The 12,760-nt window shown below is 43.7% G+C and overlaps 1 long non-coding RNA gene across 1 annotated transcript; it reads right to left on the reverse strand.

The window, feature by feature from the left end:
* Window positions 1-9,969: 9,969 nt before the first annotated feature.
* LOC127931772 (uncharacterized) lies at window positions 9,970-12,758 on the reverse strand. Its single transcript, XR_008142866.1, has 2 exons — window positions 12,634-12,758; window positions 9,970-12,592 (listed from the first exon to the last, which is right to left on the reverse strand). It is a non-coding gene; the product is annotated as an uncharacterized LOC127931772 (long non-coding RNA).
* Between the last annotated feature and the right edge of the window lie 2 nt (window positions 12,759-12,760).

Consider the following 12,760-nt stretch of genomic DNA (forward strand, 5'->3'; position numbering starts at 1 on the left):
TTATTTTTTTAATTCTCTTTTTCTTCACAAGTTCCTGGTGAAATAGAGGTAGAAAACAGAGAGAGCAAAAGGCTGCAGGACACAGAGTGGTCAGTGAAACTGCTGCCAGAGAAAATATTATGCTTTAATTCCATATTCCATACTTTCTTTACCATCCCATCAATTATCCCATTCAGGAGAGCACTTCAGGATATTTTGCATTCAACAAAATGATGTTTACCTTAGCGTACACACAATGAAAGTAAAATAAACTCTGCACTTTTCACTCGCTGTACTGCACACCATATTCAGTCAACGAAAAACAAAAATCGTATCGATGCATCGCAGGAGGTTGGGTGTCATAAACAGTGGCAATTCTCACTGTTCAAACTATATTTGTAATGTACTTAAAATACCCACCTCGGTGTGTTTTCTGCTGCAACACAAAACACATTTGAAGTCATTTTCCTAATCCTACAGTCGGCCCTCTTATCCCACCCTCTCTGTCCGAGACACTTTGAATTCAAATGTGGGCTTTGAATTAGATTGCGTGTAGAACAGCCCTGTAGCTTGAGCAAGCTACAGTAGCTGTGTGTGTGTGTGTGTGTGTGTGTGTGTGTGTGTGTGTGTGTGTGTGTGTGTGTGTGTGTGTGTGTGTGTGTGTGTGTGTGTGTGTGTGTGTGTGTGTGTGTGTGTGTGTGTGTGTGTGTGTGTGTGTGTGTCTTAGCGTTTAGAAGACTGAGCGTATTGAGCGTGATTAATTGGGTCTGTCGGCCAGTTATTGTGCGGAGCTGCACGGCCAATTTAAAACAGCATAGGTGGGTCCAGAATGACTCAACACTCAGGTTCACTACTAGAACAAAGCCTAGGAATAGACTGATAGCAAGGGACAGACTGAAAGTAAGGGACAGACTGAAAGTAAGGGACAGACTGAAAGTAAGGGACAGACTGAAAGTAAGGGACAGACTGAAAGTAAGGGACAGACTGATAGCAAGGGACAGACTGAAAGTAAGGGACAGACTGAAAGTAAGGGACAGACTGAAAGTAAGGGACAGACTGATAGCAAGGGACAGACTGAAAGTAAGGGACAGACTGAAAGTAAGGGACAGACTGAAAGTAAGGGACAGACTGATAGAAAGGGACAGACTGATAGAAAGGGACAGACTGATAGTAAGGGACAGACTGATAGCAAGGAACAGACTGAAAGTAAGGGACACACTGATAGAAAGGGACAGACTGATAGAAAGGGACAGACTGATAGAAAGGGACAGACTGATAGTAAGGGACAGACTGATAGAAAGGGACAGACTGATAGAAAGGGACAGACTGATAGTAAGGGACAGACTGATAGAAAGGGACAGACTGATAGAAAGGGACAGACTGATAGAAAGGGACAGACTGATAGTAAGGGACAGACTGATAGAAAGGGACAGACTGATAGTAAGTGACAAATATGGAAGAAGTCAAGATGTCATCTCATCATAGTGCCACACCCACTTCCAATTTCACTCAAACTAGGAGTGTATTCGTTATGCTGATTCTGTTGCAAAATGTTTAGTCTGTTGCAAAACATTTTGTAACAGAAACCGTTTACTCCAAACGCTGTTGAGTTCCATTTTTCTCTTAAACGGAAGTTGTAGTTCAGTTGTGTCTCTCTTCAAAAAGAATAAGCGTCTGAATGAAGTTGGAAGGAACCCCCTGGACTTTAGAGCAGTGAAGAATCAATCATTTACGCTTGTGCTAAACACTTCGCACTATTTTGATTGGAATGGAAACGTGTGAAAACCATACAATTAAAATAAACAACAACTTCTGTTTAAGAACCCCAACAGCTTTTTGGTCATCTTGAAGAGCATTAGGTGTAAACGGTTTCTGTTGCAAAACATTTTACAACAGACAAAATGTTGTTCAACAGAACCGGCGTAATGAATACACCCCAGGAGTGCGTTTAGTTCGATTTAACTTTTGCTTTGGTATGGAATGGTTGGTACAGAATATGTTTCCCCGAAACGTTTTTGTACGTTCTTGAACAGACTTTGTGGTATGTTTGCTCCGCTTGGTGGGTGTGGTGGGTTTGGTGGGTGTGGTGGGTTTGGTGGCTGTGGTGGGTTTGGTGGCTGTGGTGGGTTTGGTGGGTTTGGTGGCTGTGGTGGGTTTGGTGGGTTTGGTGGCTGTGGTGGGTTTGGTGGGTGTGGTGGGTTTGGTGGCTGTGGTGGGTTTGGTGGGTTTGGTGGCTGTGGTGGGTTTGGTGGCTGTGGTGGGTTTGGTGGCTGTGGTGGGTTTGGTGGCTGTGGTGGGTTTGGTGGCTGTGGCTTGAAGCAGTGAGTGACCTATTAAAGTGTAGCGGTGCATTTTGAACCCACAACCCAACCCCTCCCTGTTTTTCAATTGGTTGTTCAGTACAGCACCGTTTTAAACACAGCCTACTGTATACACATCTCAAGGAACCATGGAACCTTGTTGATTACAAGGCAATGCATTTGTTTCTGTTGACTGTTGGTCTTATTCAGTGGTGTAAAGTACTTAAGAAAAAATGCTTGAAAGTACTACTTAAGTAGTTTTGTGGGGTATCTTTACTTTACTATTTATATTTTGACAACTTTTACTTTACTACATTCCTAAAGAAAATTATGTACTTTTTACTCCATACATTTTCCCTGGCACTCAAAAGTACTCGATACATTTTGAATGCTTGCAGGACAGAAAATGGTCTAATTCACACACTTATCAAGAGAACATCCCTGGTCATCCCTACTACCTCTGATCTGGCGGACTCACTAAACACACATGCTTCATTTGCAAATGTTGGAGTGTATTATTATTATTATTATTATTACCCCTGGCTATCCCAAAAAAGAATAATAATAATGGTGCCTTCTGGTTTGCTTAATGTAAGGAATTTGAAATAATTTATACTTTTACTTTTGATACGTAAGTATAGTTTAGCAATTACATTTACTTTTTAGACTTAAGTATATTTAAAACCAAATATTTTTTAGACTTTTACTCAAGTAGAATAATACTGGGTGACTTTCACTTTTACTTGAGTCATTTTATATTAGGGTATCTTCACATTTACTCAAGTATGACAATTGGGTACTTTATCCACCACTGGTCTTATTAATCATTAATTAATTGACTACTGACGTAAGAGTATTTGAGTGACAAATAACAGACATACCTTTTTATTAGATTTTTCTTTGTGTTTATTTATACCTGCCAGTAACCTTATGATACCGGTTTGCCAGGTTGTATTTGTCTGGTCTGGATCTGGTTGTCAAGTTCTATTACCTTTCAATGTGAAATCCAGAGTTATGTGCCTTTGATTCTCATGAACCTTTTGCGTTTGCTCTGCAAACGTTGTGGGCGTCTTCGGTGGGCAGCAGGCCGCCACGAGTATCACTTCTCCTCCACTTAACCTCTAGAGAGACATGTAGAGAGGAAATTGTTTTTAACCCCCCGGTTACTGTGTCTCCTCCAGGGCCTTGCTTCAGACATGCAGTCAACCTCCCTCTCACTGAGGCTGAGTCTGAAATGCCACCCTATTCCCTACATAGTGCCCTACTTTTGACCAGAGCTCTATGGGCCCTAGTCAAATATAGTACACTATAAAGGGTATAGAGGGCCATTCGGGCTGCAGATTGACTCTCTGATTCTGAAGTACTACATGCAGACAGAATTGGCTGAGCCAATCCCATTCTTCTGACCTGTCTAAACCTTGTATTATGTGAGGTAGAAAGAGATTAGCGTGAAAGGATGACAAATGCAATTGCAAACTGAATCAAAACAAGTGTGTGTGTGTCCTTGTCTATGTGCATGTCCTTGTCTGTGTGCATGTCCTTGTCTGTGTGCATGTCCTTGTCTGTGTACATGTCCTTGTCTGTGTGCATGTCTTTGTCTGTGTGCATGTCCTTGTCTGTGTGCATGTCCTTGTCTGTGTACATGTCCTTGTCTGTGTACATGTCCTTGTCTGTGTGCATGTCTTTGTCTGTGTACATGTCCTTGTCTGTGTGCATGTCCTTGTCTGTGTGCATGTCCTTGTCTGTGTACATGTCCTTGTCTGTGTGCATGTCTTTGTCTGTGTGCATGTCCTTGTCTGTGTACATGTCCTTGTCTGTGTGCATGTCTTTGTCTGTGTGCATGTCCTTGTCTGTGTACATGTCCTTGTCTGTGTGCATGTCCTTGTCTGTGTACATGTCCTTGTCTGTGTGCATGTCTTTGTCTGTGTGCATGTCCTTGTCTGTGTACATGTCCTTGTCTGTGTGCATGTCCTTGTCTGTGTGCATGTCCTTGTCTGTGTGCATGTCTTTGTCTGTGTGCATGGTCTTGTCTGTGTGCATGTCTTTGTCTGTGTGCATGTCCTTGTCTGTGTGCATGTCTTTGTCTGTGTGCATGTCTTTGTCTGTGTGCATGTCTTTGTCTGTGTGCATGTCCTTGTCTGTGTGCATGTCTTTGTCTGTGTGCATGTCCTTGTCTGTGTGCATGTCCTTGTCTGTGTGCATGTCTTTGTCTGTGTGCATGTCCTTGTCTGTGTGCATGTCCTTGTCTGTGTGCATGTCCTTGTCTGTGTGCATGTCCTTGTCTGTGTGCATGTCCTTGTCTGTGTGCATGTCCTTGTCTGTGTGCATGTCCTTGCCTCAGACAGAGCAACAGAGAGACATTGAGAGATCTATAATAGAAAGGAAAGAGAAAACCCAAAAGGGAAGAGAGGGAGGAAAGCCGCTCTGAATGGAAACCGTCAATGTCATCAATGGAAAAGGAACAGATGTTTGTAATTTTCTAAATGTTCCTCTGGAGAGTCAAAGGGGACGAGTTCTCACTAACCTTTCATTAGATCCAATTGGACAAACCCATTTTCTTAATATGACTTTCCGAGCTACTATTGGGTAATGGGTGCTGTCAGTCTCCACGGCCCCTCCTCTTACATCTGTGTCCCAAGTGGCATTCGATTTCCACTACTTTTGTCCAGAGCACTCATGCTATGGTCAAAAGTAGTGCACTATATTGGGAAGAGGCTGCCATTTGGGACTCAGGCTGTATGGTTTACTTCTCCTCGCCGCCTGGCTTCCTAATAAAGCCATGAGATAGTGAGTGAAGACTGCTCTGGAGAAACAGGGACTCGCGTGTCTGTTTACATTCTTACTGCAGCAGTGAGAACAGGAAATGAGAATACACAACCCAGTGAGTAAAATTGGTTAGTAGACGTCTTTTCAACCAAAAATACTTATTTTTAACGTTTTGTTTTGGAAGAAAACACAGTGGAATAACTACAAGGATTTATTTCAAAAGGTTTAGAAGAAACTTGAAATCTAAATAGTTTTAGTGCAAACGGCCTATAAGAGTTGATAGTATATCTATTTGTGATTTTGTAAAGATGCTATAACACTTTTATTCGTGTCACAAACATTCTGCCATTCAGACGATAACAGATTAAGAAGAGACAACCTGCTGTCATCATAAACCTGAATGTAGTGGCCATTGTAAACGCCCAACGACTTGTAAAGAAATGTGTTATAAATCCTTTATGTAATAAGCCCATTACATTAAAATGTAATCAAGAAATGTAGTGGTAAACATCTATTGTTAATCCTCCAGTGGGTGTTTCCACAAGACAGCGAATGGGGTGACCTCTGTCTTCACTGTCTGTCTACACAGAAGGATCTATTGGACTCATTCATGCTTCTTTTCCCCAAAACACCTCTGTGATCACTACAGCTTGCCCAGCATTAGCCTGGTCCATGGGGTAAACACTACTGACACATCTACATGTACATACTACTTCAATCAGCCTGACTAACTGGTGCCTGTATTTAGCCTCGCTACTTCTATAGCCTCGCTACTGTATATAGTGTCTTTTTACTGTTGTTTTATTTCTTTACTTAACTATTGTTCACCTCATACCTTTTTTTCACTATTGGTTAGAGCCTGTAAGTAAGCATTTCACTGTAAGGTTGTATTCAGCGCACGTGAAAATAAATGGATTTGATAGATCACAGTCCGTAATGAAGGAGGCTCTGACTGTGGTCTGCAACGATCAATGTCTTGGTATTAAACTGAGCCAAAGGTAGATAGACACATAGTGTTGGACAGATCTAAGAAGGACACAGTAGGATATAAGCTTTAAAGGTGTGTGTGTGTGTGCCTGTGTGCATGTGTGTGAGTGAGTGTATGCAGGTGTCTATCAGATTGAGCTCAGATGTTATGTGATTAACATACTCTGATGGAGGGAGGTTGCCTCCAGAGAGACGGAAGGAGTGGTTGTGTTCTCCTAAGCCTGGCACACGTCCAGCATGATTGATTACATGGAAGGGGGTTTCTCTGTCTCGGCACACACACTTACGCACTCACTCACACACACACATAGACACACACATGCACACACACACACACACACACACATAGACACACACATGCACACACACAATAGGGGCATCACTGGACCCTCCAAACGTCCTGTACACGCCTGAGAGCTTATTGGGGTTGTTAGTAGAGGGGAATTCCCAACTTGAAGGCTTCAAACCCCCTGGTCTCCTACAACTTCATGATACTGACCAACTGAGTGGATGGTTAAGCCGCCTATCACCTACAGATTAGCTCTGTCAATCACAGCTGCCTCCCAGACACAGCCAACCAGCAGGGGGGACACTCAGTGGAGGCGGGCCAGTCTGGTGTGTGACAGTAGAAGATAAATAATGACTAATCTTCAGAGACACGATAGAGAGAGGGATGGAGAGAGTGATTAGGGAAGGCGAGAGGGAGAATAATGCATGCAGAGGAGAATTAGGACGATTCTCACTAAATATCAAAATCCAGAAAAGAGCAATTCAATTCTACAACTACCTAAAAAGAAGCAATTTGCAAACCTTCCATAACAAACACTGTGACTGACCCAAATTTAAGGAAAGCTATTGAGAAAGGCCGCCGTAGGCAGACCTGGCTCTCAAGAGAAGACAGGCTATGTGCACACTGCCCACAAAATGAGATGAAACCGAGCTGCACTTCCTAACCTCCTGCCAAATATATGACCATATTAGAAACACTTTTCCCTCAGATTACACAGATCCACAAAGAATGTGAAAACAAATCCAATCTTGATAAACTCACATATCTACAGTATTTGGTGAAAGAGCACAGAGCGCGACCACAGCAGCAATATTTGTGACCTTTTGCAACAAAAAAAGGGTAACCATTGGAGCACAATCAACAGTGTAAATACAACTTATATTTATCTGTTTATTTATTTGACCTTTCATACTTCAACTATTTGCACATTGTTACAACACTGTACATAGCCAATAATATAACATTTGTGAGTGTACTCTTCACTGTTAAGTCCTGATTGTTTATTGTCTATTCTTTTGTTTATTGTCTATTCCACGTGCTTTGGCAATGTAAACCTGGTTCCCATGCCAATAAAGCCTTTTGAATTGAAATTGAAGTGAGAGAGAGAAAAGAGAGAATGAACGAGAGCTAGTGAGAAGAAAGCTTTTGGATGACATAAGAGAGAGAAAACACAACAACTTAATATGCAGAACATGTCAGTTCAAATACAATGTTTCTAGTACTGTAGTTACAGACAGAGAGAGATAACAGGCTGTTGATGCCTCTTAAGGCAGCCCCCTGCACCTCTCTGAGTCAGAGGGGTTGGGTTAAATGCGGAAGACACATTTCAGTTGAATGCATTCAGTTGTACAACTGACTAGGTATCCCCCTTTCCCTTTCCTTTCTCAACCAATCAGACAACTAGAAGAGAGAAAAGACAGCGAGAGGGGAAAAGGGATAAGAGAGAAAGAGAGGGGCAAGAGAGAGAGAGATGGAGAGAGAGAGAGAGAGATGGGGGGGAGAGAGAGAGAGGGGCAAGAGAGAGAGAGAGAGATAGAGAGGGGGGAGAGAGAGGGAGGGAGAGAGAGAGAGAGAGAGGGAGAGAGAGGGAGAGATAGAGAGAGGGGGAGAGAGAGAGAGGGAGAGAGAGAGAGGGAGGGAGAGACAGAGAGATGGGGGGAGAGAGGGGCAAGAGAGAGAGAGAGATAGAGAGAGGGGGAGAGAGAGAGGGAGGGAGGGAGAGAGAGAGAGAGAGAGAGAGAGAGAGAGAGAGAGAGAGAGGGAGAGAGGGAGAGAGAGATAGAGAGAGGGAGAGAGAGGAGAGGGAGGGAGAGAGAGGGAGAGAGAGAGAGAGGGAGGGAGAGAGAGATGGGGGGAGAGAGAGAGAGGGGGCAAGAGAGAGAGAGATAGAGAGAGGGGGAGAGAGAGAGGGGAGGGAGAGGAGGGAGAGAGGGAGGGAGAGAGAGAGAGAGAGAGAGAGAGAGAGAGAGGGGGCAAGAGAGAGAGAGATAGAGAGAGATAGAGAGAGAGAGAGAGAGAGAGAGAGAGAGAGAGAGAGGCAAGAGAGAGAGAGACAGAGAGAGAGAGAGAGAGAGAGAGAGAGAGAGAGAGAGAGAGAGAGAGAGAGAGAGAGAGAGAGAGAGAAATGGAGAGAGAGAGAAATGGAGAGGGGGCTAAGAGAGAAAGAGAGGGGGGAGAGAAGGAGAGAGGGGATACGAGAGAATGAGAGAGAGAGAGGGAGAGAGAGAAAGAGTGAGAAAGAGAGAGAGAGGGGGAGAAAGGGATAAGAGGAAGAGGGAGAAAGGGAAGAAAGCGGGAGAGAGAGAAAGAGAGAAGAGTGAGAGAAAGAGAGAGAGAGGGGGAGAAAGGGAGATAAGAGCAAAAGACGGGGGGGAGATGAGAGAGAACAGAGTGATGTAGGGTGATGTACCGTTTATACCAGGGTATTTCGGCTGCGGGGGGGTGTGCTACGCCACTGCTCAAATAAATGGTATGCAGCTCAGGGCTCCAGCTTTGGATTTGGTTTGCTCACTTGCTAGCTAAGTGGCTAGATGTCAAGATCAAGCTTACTGGTGCCAGCAGAGACATTCAATCCCCTCCTGGATCAAGATTCCTGTTGCCTAAATTGTTTGGTAATTTTATTTTCTTATAGCACCCCTCGTGTGCGTGTATATGTGCGTGCATATTCAGTAATATCATATGCCGGTATAAAAACCTGCATATCGCGCCAGTTTAAACAGAGCTGCTGTGTCTAATTGGCCTGTGATTGTGTTGTGGCCCTACGGACTGAGACGCTACGAGTCATTAGCCCTCGCCCAGTCTCTGCTGTCTCACTTCATTTAATAGAGCCTGGAAGAAGGCTTGTGTCTGAGTGAAGCCTGGAAGAAGGCTTGTGTCTGAGTGAAGCCTGGAAGAAGGCTTGTGTCTGAGTGAAGCCTGGAAGAAGGCTTGTGTCTGAGTGAAGCCTGGAAGAAGGCTTGTGTCTGAGTGAAGCCTGGAAGAAGGCTTGTGTCTGAGTGAAGCCTGGAAGAAGGCTTGTGTCTGAGTGAAGTGTGGAACTACGTTAAAAACCTCTGTCTGAGTACTTGTTCTATTATATATTTTCCTCAGCACTGCCATTATGAAGTATTCCTTGACATTGGCATTTGTCTGTTTGTTAAGGCCCTCTCACCAGTATGTGAATCGCGCATAAAGTATAGACCACATCAGAATGTTGTCACAATAGCAAGCAAATTTAGTTCCGGGTATGATTAAGTGCATGGCTGTGCTCTGTATTTACAGAGCAATCACATAATATAGTTGACAGTACAGTAAAGAACCAGCCAAATTAACTTATCAATTATATCTCAAATATATGTTTTCCTCAGAACAGGCGATGTATGGTAGACCTGTTTATCAGTGGTGGTGTTTCTTGAGGCCTGACACCTTGAGAAGAACATTCAAACCTTTGTCTAAATAGGTTAGCTATTCATTCAGTGGCTGTATCTCAATGTACATCACGAAGGTACACCACGACTCAGAGAAATTAGAATTCATGATATTCTTCTGTGAATCAACCCATGGGTAAAATGACCCAAAAAGTTAATTTACAGAATTCCAAATGTCAGGGGGAAGAGGCTGCTTCAAATATCAACCATCCATTACTTATGGGGACCTTTGTTTTGTGTGTGTGTGTGTGTGTGTGTGTGTGTGTGTGTGTCAATGTTATTTTCCTGTTTGAAAATACAACAGCTTAATGACTGTTCCTCTCTCTATACATATTGTTTTGTACTTGTTCTCCCAGATTTTGTGATAGCCAATTGGTAGTTACAGTTTTGTCCCATCTGTCACGTTCTGACCTTAGTTCCTTTGTTATGTTTCTTGTTTAGGTTGGTCAGGGCGTGAGTTGGGGTGGGCAACCTATGTGTTGTTCTAGTTTTGGTTTTCTGTGTGTTTGGTCTGGTATGGTTCTCAATCAGAGGCAGCTGTCAATCGTTGTTCTGATTTAGAACCATATTTAGGGAGCCTGTTTTTTCCACTTGATTTGTGGGTAGTTATTTTCTGTCTTTGTGTATGTCACCAGACAGGACTGTTTCGTTTCGTATCATTCTCGTTGTTATTTTTGTTTTAGTGTTCTGAGTTATAAATAAATATAATGAACACTTACCACGCTGCGCATTGGTCCGATCCTTGCGACTCCTCGTCAGAAGAAGAGGACGAGCGTTACACCATCGCTGCAACTCCAGTACGGACTCGGGAGAGGCAAAGGTCAAGAGCCATGTGTCCTCCGAAACACAACCCAACCAAGCCTCACTACTTCTTTACACACTGCTCGCTTAACCCGAAAGCCAGCCGCACCAATGTGTCAGAGAAAACAACTGGCGACTGTGTCAGCAGGACAAAGACATCCCTGCCGGCCAAACTCTCCCCCTAACCCAGACGAGACTGGGCCAATTGTGCACCGCCTCATGGCCCATTGCAACACAGCCCAGGATTGAACCCGGGTCTGTAGTGACGTCTCAAGCACTGCGATGCAGTGCCTTATACCGCGATGCAGTGCCTTATACCGCGATGCAGTGCCTTATACCGCGATGCAGTGCCTTATACCGCGATGCGGTGCCTTATACCGCGATGCAGTGCCTTATACCGCGATGCAGTGCCTTATACCGCGATGCAGTGCCTTATACCGCGTTGCAGTGCCTTATACCGCGATGCAGTGCCTTATACCGCGATTCAGTGCCTTATACCGCGATGCAGTGCCTTATACCGCGATGCAGTGCCTTATACCGCGATGCAGTGCCTTATACCGCGATGCAGTGCCTTATACCGCGTTGCAGTGCCTTATACCGCGATGCAGTGCCTTATACCGCGATTCAGTGCCTTATACTGCGATGCAGTGCCTTATACCGCGATGCAGTGCCTTATACCGCTGCGCCACTCGGGAGGCCACATTACCCATATTTTAATGTATGTCATTTATGTGAAATTAAAGTCATACATCTTTCTGTGTCTCTGCTTGTCCCTCAGTTCCCTTCTGAAAGTCCTGTCTTCATGACTCTCTTTATGCTGTATATATAAACTTCATTAATGATCGCATCCCAAATGGCACCCCACTACCCCCAAGTGCACTATAGAGGTTATAAGGGGCTATTTGGAACGCTATATATGTGTAGTTGAGAATCTAAGAGACCAAACAAACCCTATTTTGAATGAGGAACTAGAGTCCTTCAAGAGAAACAACAGGTGAATACAGCAGTTGTTCAACTCGTCTTTTATTCATTCATTCCTTTATTATTGCTGTGTTTTTCTCTCCTTCAAAGTGTTGGAAAGAAAAGCTGCCCTCTCTTCAGCTCCTCCGATTCCTTCTTGCCAATCACCAGTCGACACCTGTACTGCCGTCCAATCATATCTCTCCTTAACCACCTCGTCATCACCTCAACCTGCCATCCAGAATAAGCCTACATTTAGAGTAGGTACTATTGTTCAATTCATTTTAAGTCGTCAGTTTAACTCAATCTCATAAGGCCAGGAGTTGTTCTTGACCATGTGACCTGCCCAGAAATAAAGCCTTAGACTAGTCATGCATATAAATATATCTGTTATTGTTGTAGTTGTCATACAGAAAGCCTGTGTAAGTATGGAGATGAGACAATCGCCATGTTTCTCACCATGAGACCATGTTTACAGACAATTACTGAACTAACCCTGTTATTAACCTGTTATGACACTTTTTCCTATCTCTCGCTTCCTCCCATTCCCCAAATGAACAAACACTCAGCAGCAATGTCACGATCTCCTTCATTTAAACTGAGATCCAAACTCTCAGGCTTAGCAAAAAGACTCTGTCATTCAGAACTTCAGAGAGATAGATAGATAAATAGAGAGAGAGAGAGATCTAATTCATCAGTGAGTTTGTCTTTTCTCCTGAGGCCTCTCGCTGATTCCCAATTATCGTTCCACTCTGTAGGTCTTCTGATCAAAGCTAAAAATCCCTGAAAACCTTTTGCCATTAAGAGGGGCTATTAAACCTTTCATGCCTCACTATTCATCGAATAACACCATTCCACTTGGAACCATATGTTAGGTTTCACTGCTGATCAGGCCATTTGACAGTTTTTCAGATCAGAACTGTTTACTAGCCCTAAAACCAACATTCAGCCAATCACATTGCCTCTTCTAGCCCTAAAACCAACATTCAGCCAATCACGTTGCCTCTTCTAGCCCTAAAACCAACATTCAGCCAATCACGTTGGCTTTTCTAGCCCTAAAACCAACATTCAGCCAATCACGTTGCCTCTTCTAGCTCTAAAACCTACATTCAGCCAATCACGTTGCCTCTTCTAGCCCTAAAACCAACATTCAGCCAATCACGTTGCATCTTCTAGCCCTAAAACCTACATTGAGTATGAGTGTGAGTGACCAAACACACATCATCAAACTACCACACTGTGAGTATGAGTGTGAGTGACCAAACACACAT

Source organism: Oncorhynchus keta, chromosome 9 (genome assembly GCF_023373465.1).
Source record: "Oncorhynchus keta strain PuntledgeMale-10-30-2019 chromosome 9, Oket_V2, whole genome shotgun sequence".
NCBI classification, from domain to species: Eukaryota; Metazoa; Chordata; class Actinopteri; order Salmoniformes; family Salmonidae; genus Oncorhynchus; species Oncorhynchus keta.